This window comes from Lipotes vexillifer, unplaced genomic scaffold (genome assembly GCF_000442215.2).
Source record: "Lipotes vexillifer unplaced genomic scaffold, Lipotes_vexillifer_v1.1 scaffold604, whole genome shotgun sequence".
NCBI lineage: Eukaryota > Metazoa > Chordata > Mammalia > Artiodactyla > Lipotidae > Lipotes > Lipotes vexillifer.
The window spans coordinates 2,254,375-2,272,586 of record NW_006798979.1 but is presented as its reverse complement, the minus strand read 5'-3'; positions in this window follow the sequence as shown (position 1 = coordinate 2,272,586).

Below are 18,212 nucleotides of genomic sequence, written 5' to 3'. Positions count from 1 at the left end.
ATGCCAGCGGGTGTGTTCTCCGTATCTGACCCAAATGCTATGCCACATCTGGAAGTTGACCTCAATTCCAAGACCCCAGTCCCTAAAGCTCAAGCTGTGCACTGCTTAGATTCCTGTGAGAAGACCCTTATTTTGTAGTGGAAATAGTATATATTTTGGAGCTAGCAAGAGCTGGGTTTGAATCCCACCTCTTCTGTATAATGGCCACGTGGCTTTGATAATACTACTAAATCTCTGTGGGCTTCAGTTTTATTATGTACACCATTATTCTAAAGATTGAAAAAAAAATCATTGTAAAGTACCTGATACAGTACTGGCCGTATAGTAGTTATGCAATAAATGGCAGGTTGTTTTATTTTTCAGTGATGTACTGTAATAAGTAGTTCTCAGATTTCAGAGTCATACCTGGGTTTAAATTCTAGACCTGTTACTTATTACCATTATGACCAGGAGTAATGTACTTAAAATGTCTGGGATTCTTAGCATTTTTGAAATGAAGATTATAGATCGCAGCCCTCACTTTTCAAGGCCATCGTATATGAATTACTACAAAATGGGTACCAACAATGTAACTATCATTAAAAATATGTTATCAAGATATTGTTAGGTGAGAACATAAACTCTCTTATTCTGCCTTTTACCATCTTTCCTCTCCAAGAAGTTTCCAAAGAAAAAGTACACACTGAAAACAGTAAATGCCAAATAAACACAATTTGAGGTTCCCACCATCCCAAATTCCCTAGGCAGAACCATGGAGAGTTCCTCTGGTCTCACTCAGAAAGAATAAACCTTTTTCATTTTTCTTTTTCCTCTAAGAACTGGAGAAGAGGACTCTTCTGAGATCTCCTATGTATCTTTTTTTTTTTTTTTTTGGTTATAAATTTATACTTCTAGTTTTTTTTATTCACGGTTATGTATCAGTTCAGATTGATTCAGCTGCATTTAACAAGAAAATCTTATGAAACAAGATGGAAATCTCTAAAATAAGTCGAGATGCAGGCATTTCAAGGCTGTCTGCCATTCTCAGAGACTCTGAATCTTTCTAGGCTGCCATCTTCAGCACATGGCTTTCCATCCCCAAGAATTTCCCATGGTAAGAAAGTAGTGTGGAAGCTCCAACTACCACACCTGGATTTCAAGCCGGAAGAATGAAAAGAGGGTAGGGCCAAAAGGGCCACTCCACTATCACCAGGCATATAACATCACCTTTCTCTAGATACAAAGACAGCCAGGAAATGAAGTCCTTTCTTCTGGGTCTTGATTTCTCAACTTCGAAAATGAAACATTAGGGTATATGACGTCTATGTCCTCTTCTAGTTCATAACATCTGAGCTCAAAAGACCATTTCCTGGCTTTCTTTGTAGCTAGAGAAATATATCTGTATGTAAGTGGCACGTAAAGGCACATATGTGAGGCAACAGAAGGGTGGAACTTTTGGAAAAGCCTTGAAAGGGGTTTGACTCAGATGGGAGACCTTTAGTTGAATACATTGTTGCTCTGTGTAATATGAGGGTTCTATTGGGAAGAAAGAAGGGGCAATAGATATTGGATAAGCAACTGATGGTTTCTGCCATATAATTTTGCTATAATAATATAATTGTTATTTAATAATGAGTTACTTTCAACAGGTAAATCTACCTCAACCCCTACCTCTTGTTGCTTTTAAAATACCATACTAGTTTCCTACTATTACCAAAACTGGCAACAGCATTCTCATCCTTTGGTATGAAACCTCCACAGAATCAGTTGAATCTGATCACTTGAATTCTCCTCTGAGCTCTGACTATGTAAAATTATATTCAGTTGGTGAAGCACATTCCCTAGGTTATGTACTTTTTCACAGATGTGACGCTCTGTGAGTTTTCAGTTCACGGAGTACATAATTGTCTCCATTTGTTCTACAAAATTATCTTACAGTGTTCACTTTGATGCATTCTACAGATGGAAAGCTCCTAAACACAATCTTCCCCATCCCCAAATAATACATTCCCAGTAGATACACAATCACCCAGCACAGTCTGAACTGGGTCTGGTCGGTTGCTTCATTAAATTTTCTGCACCATTCGATATTATTCTACTGATACTTTAAAACATACCAATTTTAACACTGAATATATAACATTATCTTTTCTAAAAAAATGATTTATTTTTGAAGTACAATAATGTAAATAACCTATAAAATAAAATAGACTTACTAGTAGCCTGTTATACATATAAAACTGTAGAGACACGGTCTTCCCTGTTGGCGTAGTGGTTGAGAGTCCACCTGCCGATGCAGGGGACACGGGTTCGTGCTCCGGTCCGGGAAGATCCCACACGCCGCGGAACGGCTGGGCCCGTGAGCCATGGCCGCTGAGCCTGCGCGTCCGGAGCCTGTGCTCCGCAACGGGAGAGGCCACAGCAGTGAGAGGCCCGCGTAGGGCAAAAAAAAAAAAAAAAAAAAAAAATTTAGAGACAGGAGAAGAATAATGTAACATCTGCAAATCATATTTTGCCCAATAACCATGACATGGTTTTTATGAGATTGGTGACATACCTTTTATACTCCTCTTATCCTCCAAATTTTAAATATGAGACAACCGAGACCTGAACCATCAAGAGACTTCTCCAAAGACTGTGATTCCCCACCTCTTCTCTTTGTAGAACATCTGAAAATTTTTAGTTCATTCAGTTTGGGGCTTTTTCTGTATTTGTTGTTGTTATAATGTGAAATCAGGCACTTTCGACAATCCCTGTTTATGAAAAATGACTCACAGTTTTCAGCAAAAATGCCAAGTCCAACTGTGTACAGCACAGTATTGGGAAAAGGGAAAGTTAAATTTACCCTCTAAATGAGGAAATGCAGCGAAAACAGAAACTGCCCTCCAGGAGCATCCTGGGTGGTCTGTGCTTAGTCATGAAGGGAGCCAAAAACAAAAAACAAAAAACCCCACAACAAATGCAAAGGACTTTCAAAAGTGAAATATATGCTAAAAGTGAATTGAAGACATTTAAGTTATGTACAAAAGGAAATAAGACCCCTTCGTAATGGGACACAGGAGAGAATGTATCATAGATTCCATATTATGGATGAGGAAACCTAAGCCAAGAAAGGATATCCAGAGAAAGACTGGCTACAAGTGACCCAGGTTGGTGGTTCTGGTTTTTCTAACCTCTACTATATCATCCTGTCTATAAAAAAAACTCCACCTTACATTTTTACTTTTACATTTTTATAAAAAACACTTACCAGCTCCCAAAGCTTTTTCACACATTATCTCACCAAATCCAACTGATTGAGCATTTTTTTTTTTCTTCCTGATGGACTAAAGCTAAACTTGTCTTTTGGACTCATTGATTTTCTCCATAAAGAAGCATAGGGAGAAGGCAGATGCATAAGGGGAAGTCTGTTTTCGTAAAACACACACAAATAGCCAGAAAATCAGATGCACAAGGAAAATGATGCAGTAGAAAGGGTGGTAGAATGCCACCCTAAAATGATGTGGTAGAGAGCCAACATTACTTGTTGGCTTGGACCAGTCAGACTCTCTGAACTCTTTTCAAAACTATAATGTAGCGATTGATGTGGAAATGTTTTTAGAGCATACGCACGTATCGGGGGTTATAATCATCAAAGACAGTGTCCACACCTGGGAGGGCTTGAAATCTTGGACTTTTTTCATCCATTCGTTTTGGAGGTGACAGAACCGATACTCAGAGAGATTACTAAAGAACTTGTCCAAGGCTGGTAACTGGAAGAGGTGGAAGTTGAATCCAGGTTAGTGTGACGCCAGTTTTCTTGCTTATCTCTGCAGTTCACTGGACACTGGGGCGAGGAATTATATTTGTGGCCCTAACTAGCTGCTGGTACCTTTTCTCCTACGCTCTTCTTATTACAGGATTTGGAGCTAGGGTTAAGTGTTCCCCAGGTTCCCCATTAACATTTCCTGATTTGGTTCTTTCATCTGGCCTCAGGTATTTTGATGCAAAGGATTTCACCTACTGTACTCCCCTGAGAGCTCACCCTTGACCTCTGCCTCACTCCCTTTTATCCATTGAAGACCTCTAGGTCATTCTACCTCTCCACTTTTGTTCCCATCTTCACTCATGGTGATTTCAAAATATGGGCAGGCGATCAAACCAACACACTGGTCTCAATTTCTTATCTCCAAAACTTATTATTCACTCACTCCCATTGTTACACCCTTAGATTTTGTCATTGTTGATAACATACTTCTTCCAAAATTTCTATTTTAAGTCTCCCAATCTCTGTTTACATGTTTCCCCACCACCACACACAATACCTCCTTCAGTAGCCTGACTCCAAAACCTCCCTGAGGCCAGCAAAATCTCAAAGCAATTGACCTTCTCACCTTTTCACTATCTTTCTATAACCCATCTCCTTATGTCCCCTCACTTCCGGCTTTAATCGCTGGTCCATCGTTATATAGTTCTCTCACATCAGCTCTCAACTCTCTTAGACCTCTCTCTAGACTTGACAACATGACAACACTGGTTAAATCCAACTCTCAGTCTACTTTATACTCGCATTCAAACAGCTAAAGGGAAAAAACCCCACATTCATGCTGCTGAATCTCAATTTAGACTCATGATCACAAACTTCAAGTAGGCCTTAAATGCCACCCCAAACGCAAATACATTTCACTGGCTCTCTCATTCTCCAAGGTCACTGTTTCCTACCTTATCCTCCTTCAAATCTCAAAACTCGATTCCTTTCTTTCTCTCAGCTGCTGGCATTTACATCTTATTTCACTAACCAGCTAGAACCACCACAAGAAGTGTCGCTGTTCTCCACCACGAATCTACAAACCTACACACTACCTGCACCTAATGATGATTTCACAGAATTTTAACAACTGGTACAGCATGAGCGTTGATCCGTCTGGATAGACGGCAGCTTTAAACAACTTGAACCATTGCAAGAGTGCATAGCACTGAAATTGCAGCCCAGTCTATGGCCATACACCCTCCCTTCATTCCTGTGACAGTGGACATGCTGTCCATTCCCCTGCCTTCTCTTAGGGACTTGATCATATCCCTTTTCATCAACTCAAGGATATTACTTCTGCAGTTCTCATGTTTCTCTTTTACGTCATTGTAGTTTTCTGTCTTGGTTAGTTTACCTTCATCTACCTACAAGCATCCTATAAGATCTCCCATCATAAAAATAAAACCTCATTCCATCTACCTCCTGATTTTTCTGCTCCCCTTTGCAGTAGTTGTCTATTCTGACTATCCTCAGCTTTTTCCCTCCATTTTCCCTTGAAACAATTCCTATCAGATTTCCATACCCATCACTCCACTGAGACAGCCATTGCCATCATTTCCCTACTGCTAAACTCAATGGTCGATTCTTAGCCACATTTGACATATTAGGCTTTGTCTTCCTTTTCAAGATATGTCTTCATTGAGTTTCAGGACAAATTCTTTTCTCGTCTATTTCTACCTAGTTGTCCCACTTGCTGCTGAATCTTATTATCCTGCTCTCTAAATGGTGAAGTGTTAGGGTTTATTTCTCTTGCTCTTCTATTTTCAACCTATCCACGTTCCTTTGCGCACCTCACCCAGAATCATAGCTTCAAATGTTATTTTTCCCATATGCTGGCAACTCCCAATTTTATATCTGCAATCAGATTTCTCTTCTGAACTCCAGACTCCCATATCAAACTACTGTCTCCATCTGCTTATCTAATTGTAATCCTAAAACCATTCTGTTGAGCAGAATTGAATCTTTCGACGCACCCTCCAAACCTGCTCCTCCCCTAATATTTCCCAGTTCAGGTAAACAATATTCCCATTCACCTACTGCTCAGCCTGAATCTTTATTCTTTTGCTCTCACTCTCCACATCTAATTCATCAACAAATCCCAGAGGAGCTACGTTTAAAACACATCCCAATTCGACTTCTTCTCACTCTTCTATAAAACTCTATATAACTGTACTCCTAGTTCAGGGAACTACCATCTTCTACCTGGAATCCTGCAGTAGACCCTTAACCGGTCTCCCTTTCACAGCCTTGCCCCCAACACTCTATTATCAACCTAGCAGTCGTGTTATTTTATGCTCTTTTTAAATCACAAATCCGATTGGATTTCTTTTCTGCTCAGAACCCTCCAAGTTTTCTCATCACACCCAGTATAAAATTCAAAGTCCTCACCTTCGTGTCCTGGCCACTGGCTACCTCTCCCAGCTCTATAAGGCCAGACTTTGCCTTCAAAGAGTGTGCAGTCTGCTGCTTATTTTGATCAGTTCTTTGGAAGCTCCCCACCCCCCAACCTATGGGCAATGCTAGTCATTTCTTTCTCTGCAGTTCTATATATAACAGACACGACCTTGCTCTCCCAGAGAAGTGTGCAAATTATAATCACATCTCTAGTATTTTTCACATGAGCCACCCAAGTCTCTTCCTCCAGAAGAGTCCATTGTCCTCCACGTGAGGTTTTCACAGCCTCACCTACTCTCCTTACCCTGTCCCTACCCATAAACTGCCCAAGAACTCTAGGATTTACTCAGTCTAGAGGGAGAAGGGGATGGAAAAGCTTATTCTCTCTCATTGGACCCTGGACTTATTAAGAAATCTTTTTTTTCCTCCCCCAAACTAGCTCTCCTTACCAGCAAGGGAGATGGTTTTTATTAAGCACAAAACAAATAAAAACAAATAAAAATCACAGGTTTTTCTTACCCCTATATCAAGGCAGTTTTTGATTATTTATCTTAATGAAGAGTATAACTTAGTGGGACAAAAAAGAGAAAATCAGTTTCTCTAGGTAAGATTTTATTGTTGCACATAGCGCATATATTCAGTATGTTTGTTTACAAGACTGCACCATCCTTGAGAAGAGAACCGTTTCTTATCACAAAATCTTACTTACTATCAGATGCAGAATGCACATAGTAAGTGTTAGAATCAGCAGGATTGAGTATTCATTTGAGACAGACAGATTCATAAGTAGGTGTATCCAAACAAGCCTCAATAGGCACTGATGGGCATGACTCTATTTTGTTTTACAAAATGTAACTGGTTGATTGACCACAGAGTTCTGTGCTTATTTTGCTTGTCTCCCACTTCTCCTTTAAAATGTATTTAACAGCATTCATCTTTCTCTGATTACTAGGAGGAAATTGCGCAGATTCCATGCCTTTTCTGGCTTACTCATAGGTGACAGATTCTCTCACTTTAAATCACAAACCCAGTTTCATGCAGAAATTAGAATGCACCCAGTTCAAGTTATTAAGCAAAGGTTGGATTTTCCTTCCTCCTCCCCCTGGCTAAGTCCTATGGTTGTCTCCCTTTAAGGAAGGAAGTGTGATGGGGTCAGCTGGTAGAGAGAGAAGAAACAGGTGATACGAAAAGTTTACATGACAGATGATTTCCTCCCTTCTGGTCTGGCTGATAGTCAAGATCACTCTTCCTTTATAATGGGTAATCCCATGGTAGAGAACTCTGTCCAAATCATTCTTTGACGTGGACAGAGCAAGTCCATCTTTAGCTCCCCAGATTCTGGCATTTACCTCTTGCTGGAAACACTCTGGTCCTCTGGGGTGGTTTATTGGACAGGAACCAAAAGGACACACACTGGCCTTCTCTCTCATGTCACCATATCCGATTCATAGGTAACTTGCACACATCGATTGCTCTGACACTCCAGAGTACAAGACAGCCTTCATTATCCTACTGCCCAAAGCCACTAGAACTTTCTCAACAGCAGGAAATTCTTTAAAACTCTCCAAGTGGTCCATTGGTTGCACCTCCACACCCCTATACACACACACAGGGTGACAGTTTGTCCTACTGCTTCGATTCTCTGAAGGGTCCATAAGTGTCATCATTTTCTACTTGGTAAGTTTTTTCCTGTTGAAAAGACGGGAGTGATGGCTTCGAAGCTCTTTCCATGTTGGAGTCGAAACCAAATATCTATATATTGCTTTTGTAATCAGGAACAATGTTAAAAGAAAGAAAAAAAAAAAAACTTTCACTGTAAACACTGGTTTACCAAAGCCCTTATGCCAATCTTAACTGTTAGGGATAAAAAATTAACTATTTTTATTTTTATACTAAATTTCTGTAAGTAGGGGTACTGCATTCTATGGCTTAGGTCAGACCCTATGTAAGTGTTCAGTGTAGCACCATTGCTGGAGCGTGATGTTTGCCTGAAAATAGATTCAAACCATATTTATGCCTCCTACCAGCAGGGCAAAGCCACTTAACCTTTCAGCTTCCTTATTTGTCAACCTAGGGTAGTATTTATATCATAGGGATGTTATAAGAATGAAATGACATAATCTACGTGGAAAGCACTGTATAAACTACAGACTTCTATTCCTATACAAACAATATATTGGTCAGAAGCCTTTTACTAGTATGGATTCTCTGTGTCTCTCTGTCTTTCTGTTTCTCTGTCTCTCTCTCTCTCCAACACACACACACACACACACACACACACACACACACACACACACACACACACATACACACACAGGGCTGGTTGTGAAGGAGATTTCTTCCTTTCCCTTCCCCCTGGGTACGGAGAGGGTAGAGACAGAGCACAGCAACTTCTCTTTCTCAAGACAATGTATCTTCATTCTTTCATCACTGTAAATCCCCTCTTGTTTGATTTGGGACATGCCAAGTAATTCATGACTGTCTGTTGGACATTGTGAATTTTAGTTCGTTGGGCGCTGGATTTTGCATCAGTTACATGACTTAGGATAAGACTGATCCTTTCAAGACTTGTTTGTAACTTTGTGAGGGTGTGTCTAGAGCAGTTTCTAGTCTAAAACTAAGTAACTCAGGCTGCACTAAGTACTAAGGCTATGTCCTTCTGAGGACTTTACCCACTTCTCTGTTTTATGAGGTCTCTTCCCATAAGCTGGTGCGAATGCAAATTATTCCCAGCCCTTTGTGAGCTCTGGGCATGGCTCAGCCTCATGGTGTTTTACACCACGAATGGGTACATCAGTACTCAGACAGAGATCTCGGGGGATGCCTCTGCAGGGCTCTTCCGTCTCTGTCTTACCAATTCAGGGAAATTCGGGACCCTGTTTAGGCTTCTCTTCCCGAGGCTGGGATCTGGAAACTGCCTCCACAGAAAATCGGGGTGATCACGTGGCCCACTCGACTTGCCTCCCTTCTCTTTGCATGGCCTGTTGCCCAATGTCTTAAAGCAACTGTTTCATATATTTCGACCAGTTCCTAGTTGTCTGCAGTGGCAGAGCAATTCCCAGGCTTTACTCCCTCATGGGCGGGACTGGAAGCCATTCTAACTTCTTTCCAAATGTCGTCTCATGTAGCTGCAGGTAACTGATGAAGCCAGGAGCCCAAGAACAATCCGGGTGTTATTTTATCTTGTTGTCTCTATAGGGAAATTTTAATTTTAATCTCCTCTTATAAAAGCTCTGAAGTCCGAAGTATGGAGAAATTACATTTATTTACCTAATAGATCTGGAGTTAAATTTGCTTTTACTATATACTTGCTTTACAATCAGAGCACACACACTGCTCTGTGTCTCAGATTCACCATAAGAAAATGTGAATAATAATTCTTGTCCCACCCATCTCTTAGGAATTAGGTATAGATCAAATGAAGGAATAAGTGGCATAGCGCTTTGGAAAGGGTAATGCTTTAAACTGAGGAAAGGAGGAAGGGAATGTAACCATCTCTATACCCCTCCCTCCAAATATCAGTAACCATACAGTAATGAACATTCACTGTTTAATGTAGACTATATAAATACCTCCTTAGGAAGTGGTAGTGTTACCCCCCACTTTTGCTTTATTATCCCTGATGCAACACTTGAGGATGTGAAAGCTCAAACAACTTGCTCTATTTTACAGTGCTCCTAAGGAGTAGAGCTGGAATCTGAACCTTGTATCATGCTTCTTAGTTTTAAAACTTATCTTTCTTGAACATAAAATGCTTCCTTTCCTTTGCCTTCAAACAATGTCCTTTTTAGTCTTTTATGGACCAACTGGCAGGCCTGCCATTGAATGTGTACTGTATATCTGTAAGAATGCTTAGAAATACATTGCTGTTTATCCTGTGTGTCACCTTTAACATGGCTATTGTCAGAATTTTGTCTTCATCCCCCAGAAATATGAGTTTATAGATTACAGCTGTGCCAACACACAATTCTTATTAGATTTCTTAGCAGGGAACCTTGAAACATTTTTGCTTATCTTAAGTCACAAGACCTCTGCAAACCTTTGTCTTGCATGGAAACTATCAACCCTGTGGCTGACCTCCCACCAGCTAGTCAAACTCACACCCTGTGTTTGCAAATCTTTCCTGTGCTACAGTAGGGAGGTTAGTGAGAAAAATTGAAAACTCAGTAAAATGAGGACTGGACAAATTCAGGAAACTTAAAACAAGACCTAAGGTTGGCTATTAATTCTGCCACCAAATATGTGAAGAGTTGTCATAGGCAAGAGGAATCAGTTGTCTCGTAGGAAAACAACATGTAGAAAAGGGACCTCTGGTGGAACTGAAGGAATGTACATTTTGACTTGATAAAAGGAAGACCATTCTAAGGAGTAGATCAAGAACAGAATGAACTACTTGAGAAAGTCACAGGTTCTTTCTTACTGGAGAAAGAATTGAGGGGAGGAGGGTTGATGACCACTTTGTGGAAGTTTGAGTACAAGGAGGGGTCCTTCACTTGGGACCTACAGAAACCTCAGGTGGTCCAGAATGGGGTCCAAAAGTCTGATGAATCCCTTAAAATTGTGATATGAATGCCAATATCAATGTCTTAGGGGAGAGGGCTTATAGCTGTCTTTAGATAGTCAAAAATCTCCAAGATTAAAGAGCAGAGAATAAGTCTATGAAACACAGAGCTATCACATTCTACATTATTTCTCAGATGAGATTCCTATTTTGGAAGACAGATTAGATTGTTTGAGTTCTGATATCCTTCATACCTTTAACATTCTGTTTTCAAATTAAGTGCAAAAGGGACTAAACCAATGTTTAGGAAGTATAAGCTATAGTTCAGACCAATGGCAAAAATGACAGTAAGAGGAAAAATTTAAATTATGCCTTGGCCACTTGCTAGATCCATTTACGATACATCAAGGTGCTTTTTCCTCAGACAGAAGAACAAAATTAAAGTCTGCTTCTGACCATTATCCAAAACATCCCATCACTCAAGAATCCGATTTTGAAAAAGTCAGCTAGAGGAACAATGCTGTAGAATTGAAGGAGCCAACTAAAAAGAGTCCCAATTAATATTTCCAATGTGGAAGATTAGGGACTTTTGTGGAAGAATAGGGACTTGGGAATGCAACGAAATAGTTAGAAATAGTTAGTTAGGGACTTGCAACGAAATAGTTAGAAAACACAAACATCAAATTAAAAGCATCTGAGAAAAAAAGAACAAATTTCAATTAAAAATCCAAAACCTGAGGCACACAAACTGTTCCCACTGTTGGAGCACTTCAGAGCTCTTGTCAAATCAGATCTTTCAATGTCCCTTCCTACCCATCACCCATCTCTTCTCACCCCAGCCCTCCTCTCCCCATCCCTTTCTTTGCCAAAAAACAGTTTCCTCGGGGATTTTGATGTGACTTGCAAGCGCACCTGCTGGTCCTACCTACAGAATCAGGACCTTTAAGCCCATTCACAGAATTTACATGACAAAAACGGAAGTAGAGTTCCAGAGCTTTCAGCTTGCGCAGCATAAGATTTAAAAATATGCCTCATTTTAAAAAAAAGAAAAACATTTACATTTCGAAAAAAAACTTCACTTCTATTCACCCAGGAGGATGAGTCACTTCCCTAAGCTGTTAATTTTTTTTAAGCTTTTGAATCTCAGTCACAATAAGAACGCTCTATCACAAGCTGTCTTAAGTTACCTTGATTTTGCCCAAAATATCTAGGAGTCTCACAGCAATATATAATATAAAAAAGGAAATACTGAATAATCAAATTAAAAAAATTGTTTCACCCAGTTTTCCTTTAACAAGATAAATACAGAAATTTTTAAACTAAATTCTATATGAGATTTGGAAATTGAGATTTCAGAATCAGGATCTGGAATTTGAGGTCTCGTGTTACTGGACATATCCTGGCTACACCTAGAAAAAAGTAGGTGGAATTGAATAGAAGTAAAGAAAAATAAGTTTAAAAGATAGAAAGTTTCTCTCTTAGTCAACTTAAATTACTTAATAACTGAACAATATCTTTATGAAATTAAGATGTGGAAAACCACCCAACAATAGTGAAATTGACACTTCAGTCATAGAACAGAAACTGAAATAATGGAATGAACTTTGGCATGTAGCAGTTCTATCTTATTATGAATATAGGGATAATACGTGCCTAGTTTGTTCGGATCTCATATCCTGAACTGATGTGTAAAAAGACAGACATAAGGGTTGAGGTATCAAGACTCCAAAGAGGCAAGAATAAAATTACGTACCCAAGAGAAAGACACAAAGAACAAGCTTTCCTATCAGCTTTTACTTCTAGGAAGGAAAGCTAAATATTAAGAAAAAGAGGTAAGTTTGGTAAACACTAGGCACCTTTTTTTTTATGGCAGGGGGCTGCATTGGGTCTTCATTGCTGCACGTGGGCTTTCTCTAGTTGTGGCAAGCGGGGACTATTCTTCATTGCTGCACGCGGGCTTCTCATTGCGGTGGCTTCTCTTGTTGCAGAGCACGGGCTCTAGGCACGCGGGCTTCAGTAGTTGTGGCTAGCGGGCTTTAGAGCGCAGGCTCACTAGTTGTGGCACACGGGCTTAATTGCTCCACGGCATGTGGGATCTTTCCGGACCAGGGATCGAACCCATGTCCCGTGCGTTGGCAGGCGGATTCTTATTTATTTTTTTATTTTTATTTTTTGAGGTACGCGGGCCTCTCACTGTTGTGGCCTCTCCCCTTGCGGAGCACAGGCTCCGGACGCGCAGGCTCAGCGGCCATGGCTCACGGGCCCAGCCGCTGCGCGGCATGTGGGATCTTCCCGGACCAGGGCATGAACCCATCGGCAGGTGGACTCTCAACCACTGCGCCACCAGGGAAGCCCCTGCAGGTGGATTCTTAACCACTGCGCCACCAGGGAAGTCCGGTAAACACTAGCCAACTTGAGGACACATCCTTAAGAAGACTCCACTGTCAGGAAAGAGACCGCCCAGAAGACATCTTTCTTCAAGGTTAACCCAGTCTGCTGACAACCTTCTGGATGCCTAGGGATTTATATTAAGATTCCAGATTCTCCATTAATAATATCCAGACACCACAACCTCAACCACCATGGTTAAAACTTTATCAAAGGAAATAAAACTGGCTTAGTTCTGAATTTGTTTTTAATTTGAAAGATTCCCCCTAAAATTTTTACTAAGAAAAGATAATTTATTTCTTTGCAGAAAACAACTTAATTTGACTAAAGTAATAAAGATAATTATTACTCTTATGTTATCGCTTTGCCCGTCTGTTTACTACCAGTTTAATGAGAGACTAGAGGTTCTTGACAAGAGATGATGCATATGTTTAAATATCTCCGGTAAGTTTCTTCTGGTGATGACTGGAAACTTCTAGAAATAAGGGAAAAAATATCCTTCAATACACTTCAGGGAGGAAATAGAGCACACAAATAAATTCACTGGTAAAAGATCACATGGAACTTTTCAAGGAATTGGCAGTTTACGAGATGTGGGGCCTTGTGATTCCTTCGATGAAGCATATACGAGTTTCTTCTTCATGTGGCCAAAGGCAAAGGGTGCTGTATTCACTTTAGAAGCATGGATGGGGGGACAGGGCAGTTTCCTCAATGACTGTCAGCAGGTATCGTCTTCTAAGCAGCAGAGGTAGTGTTTAGTGAAGACTTGGACGCTGAAGGGCAAGATTTTCTTGATTCCACCTCACCTTTTCTGCATTGGAGACCTGATTTCATCTTTGACAATGTAACTCCAGAGTAGCTTCCCACGAAGTCTTCCCTGTTGTCCGTCTCCACATCCTCCCTCAACTCCATCACTCCTTGGTGGTATATTTGTACTCTACGTGCACTCGGTCAGTGGTCTCCTCACACAGCATCATAACTGTGTGCCTGTCTCACTCCTCAATGAAATCTCCTTCATTCATTCTATAAACATTTATTAAACACCTGCTGCTCCAGTCTCGCACAGTGAACTCCTTTGGGAACAGACACTCTATTTTATTCATCTCTGTCTCTTCAAAATTGACAGCAGTCCCCAGCTCCTCATAGATGTTCAGTAAATATTTGCTGAGTTGACTTTCCTATGCCATCTCTCTTTACTCTTATGATGACTTCCACTGGATCTCCAGTGGAATAATTTATGGGTAGATATCTGTTTGGTTGTTAAACTTCCATGAATGTAAATCACTGAGAAAGGAGGGAGTCTGAGCTTATTACTTTTCTTATTAGCATAAATTTAACCATTTTTCTGCGGATATCTTACTAAAAAACATCCACTGTGGCACAGATGGGTAACCTCCCTTCGTATTCAGCTTTTCACCCATATTTGTGAAGACAAAGAATTTATAACCTGAAAAATTAATTTCTCTTTATGCAATCAATTTGGACTTTCAGGAGGACATTGACAAAGAGGGTCAAGATTTGGAGAACCGTATCCATTGCAGTTCTTCATTGATGCTTGAGTCTCAACAGCCTAAGGTAAGCCATGTCTCTGGGGAGTGTTGCTACAGGTAATTTTTCTCTCAAAGAGTATTCCCCTGCCTTAGGCCACATGAATATAGAGTTCACTTCTGTAGAGGTGATAGCATTCTTGCTCTCTCTACTGATCAGAATGTGTGTATGTGTTTTGTTTTCTTTTGTACATCTACTTTCAATATGTTTAGAGATAGTAGTCCACATTACTTTCTACCACCACCTCCTTAACAAGAACAATACACATTTGATAATTACATTTATGACAGTAATTTGAAAGAATTTTCTATATACTTTATGAAGGTCTCTTTTTAAAAAATTAACATAGCTTATAATTTTGAACAGAAATCTGATTCTGTTCATAATGTGCAATTTCTTTATCTCTTCCAAGGTCAGTACCTGAAATTAGAGTTCTAATGTTGTTAGACATTTTCTGCCTGCACCTAGAAGAGAGTTGATAGAATCAGACAGAAGTAAAGAAAATACGAATTAGTCATTTTGTAAGTAGACAGGAAAGTAGATGAGAACTAAGGACCAAGTCAGGGGTCTAGACATTAACTGTTGGGTGCCCTTGAGTAAATTCCTTCCCCTCTCTTCAGTTGTCTTTACATTCACCCCCTGAGCTGAGCTGATGATTTTGGAGCACCCGTCGCCATTAAAACTGATATCACAGCTTGTTTCTGATCCCTAGGTCACTAGGTTCTCAGTCCCAGCCTGACCCTCTTTTATTCTTTACCAAAAAAAAGCCTCTGATTTTATAATGAATCAGCCAAGATTCTTTATGTTTTTAACGTGATCACTTCCATATCTCAACCTCTCAATTTAAAGAAGTGATTTTCATGTTAAAATTACATCATAATGGTTTTGTTTCTTTTACAGAGATGAGCATTCACTAGGGATCCTGGGAGGGAGGACAGGTGGGAAAAGCAGCTGGGAAGGAGGCAGGGCTTAGATCCTTGTGAGGTGCCATGCTTCGGTGAATACATCTGATCTTGAAGGTGAGATGAAAACCTGGAACTTTGTAACTCGAGAGGATTGTGGGAGGGGGAGAAGGAGGCGGTAGGGGGTCCCCTCTGCAGGCAAGCGGGGCTCCGGCCACCAGCTTGGGGATCTGATGCTGGAAGCCAGAAACAGCCTGGCCACCCTCATGGGGACCGGGATGCAGAGCTACTGCCCAAGCCTCAGGCCTCCGAATCCAAGCGCTCAAAGTCTCAAGCTCAACTCCTAGACTCTGAGAATATCCCAGAGGCCTGAGGTCAGCAAGGTGCTCCCATGCATCTGCACCAGCTGGCGATCACAGAGGTTTGACGTTGAACCCACTCATGCTTTGGCTATTTGAATATTATCTACCAGCTTGACCCACACATTGCTAGGCCCTTGAGTGCATATCTGTGAGCCGGGATGAAGGGCCAACTAGGATTAGAAAGGCTCTGGAAGCATGTGATCTTGGCTTTGAAGAATGGAAAATAATTTTTTGGTAGGGAGAGGAGAAAAAGAACTTTCCAGGCAAAACCAAAATGCATATGTGGTGACTGAGACTGTAGGACAGGAGACAAGTTAGAAAAAGAATCCATTTTGCTACAGAACAGTAAAAAATGTGGCCTAGGAGTCACAGTGTGAGGAAACTTGAACTTTCAGCTATACAGACTGTGTTTCATGTTAGAAGCAACAGGGAACCACTGAACGTTTGTGAATAGCCTAGTGTATTAGTTTCCTATAGCTGCTGTAACAAGTTAGCACTAAGTGAGTGGCTTAAACAACACATCTTGATTATTCATCATATTACAGCTCCAGAGACCAGAAGTCTCAGTAAATCAAGGTGTTGGCAGGGCTGCCATTCTGCCAACATTCTGCCATTCTGCCAACATTCCTTCCAGAATTTCTAGAGAAGCAGTTTCCTTACTTTTTCCAGCTTCTAGAGGCTGCCTGCTTTCCTTGACTCACTCTCCCTTCCACCTTCAAAGTCAGCAATCATAACTCTCTGACGTCTGCTTCCTTCCTCACATTTCCTTCTGTAACTGACCCTCCTGACTCCCTCTCTTCCCATATTATTGTGATTATAATGGGCCCCACCCAGATTATCCTGGATAATCTCCACATCTCAGAATCCTTAACTTAATCCCATCTGCAAAGTCCCTTTTGCTGTGTGAGGTAATAGTCACAGCTTCCAGGAACCACTGTTTTGCCTGTGACAGCCAATTACACTCAGCCAATTAAACAGAGCTACAATGACAATAGAAAACATTTGTTCAATAGTATCATGTACGAGGCATTATTCGACATACTTCACATATGTTAGTTCATTTAATCCTCACAGCAAACTGTTGAGAAATCTGAGACACAGAGAAGTTAAGTAGCTAGGCCAAGAACCTAGGGGCAGGACAGGAATAAAGACGCAGATGTAGAGAATGGACTTGAGGACACGGGGAGGGGGAAGGGTAAGCTGGGACGAAGTGAGAGAGTGGCATGGACATATATACACTACCAAATGTAAAACAGATAGCTAGTGGGAAGCAGCCGCATGGCACAGGGAGATCAGCTCGGTGCTCTGTGACCACCTAGAGGGGTGGGATAGGGAGGGTGGGAGGGAGACGCAAGAGGGAAGAGATATGGGGATATATGTACACGTAGAGCTGATTCACTTTGTTATAAAGCAGAAACTAACACACCATTGTAAAGCAATTATACTCCAATAAAGATGTTAAAAAAGTAGCTAGGCCAAGGTCACACAGCTGGGAAGGAGTAGGGCAGGGATATGAACTCAGGCCATCTGGTTCCAGAACCCACAACTGTAACCACGCCCACCACAAAGTCACTGCGGAAGCAATAGGGAAGATACCCGGTGAATTGTTTGCAGAAGACTCTATGCTCCAATATTATTTCTCTTCCTGTTATATGTTTGTGATATTGTGACTTAGAACAAGAAATGTGTATTTGGTCTTTGTCTCTGTTTCTGGCACAGAGCTCCTAAAACTCTAGAAATTTCCTAAGTGATAAGAGGGATAAAGGTGTCTTGATATTCATAACAAATCCCTTTTAACCACACCTGAGTTTATGTTAATGAGGTGATTTCTGGACTACACCTAAGGATGGCTGGTTGCCAGGGGAACCAGGCATGTGATTGGAGGGTTGGAACTTTCAGTACCACGCCTGACCTCCGGGGAGGAAGCTGAGTTCAATCACCAGTGGCCAATAATGTAATCAACATGCCTATGTAATGAAGCCTCCATAAAAACCCAAAAAGGATGGGGTTCTGCGAGCTTCTGGGTTGGTGGAGACTTGGGAAACTCCTCACCCCTTCCCACATACCTTGCCTTATGCATCTCTTCCATCTGTCTGTTCCTGAGTTATATCCTTTAAAATAAACAGGTAGTCTAGTACGCAGAATGTTTCTCTGGGTGTGGGGAACTGCTTGAGTGAAGTAATCAAACCTGAATAGGGTGTCTGGGAACCTCTGATTTATAGCCAGTCCCTCTGCTATTGGCACCTTAAGGGGCAGGGGACTGGGGAGGCAGCCTTGTGAGACTGAACCTTTAACCTGTAAGATCTGAAGCTGTCTCCAGGGAGATAGTGTCAGAATTAAGTTAACTG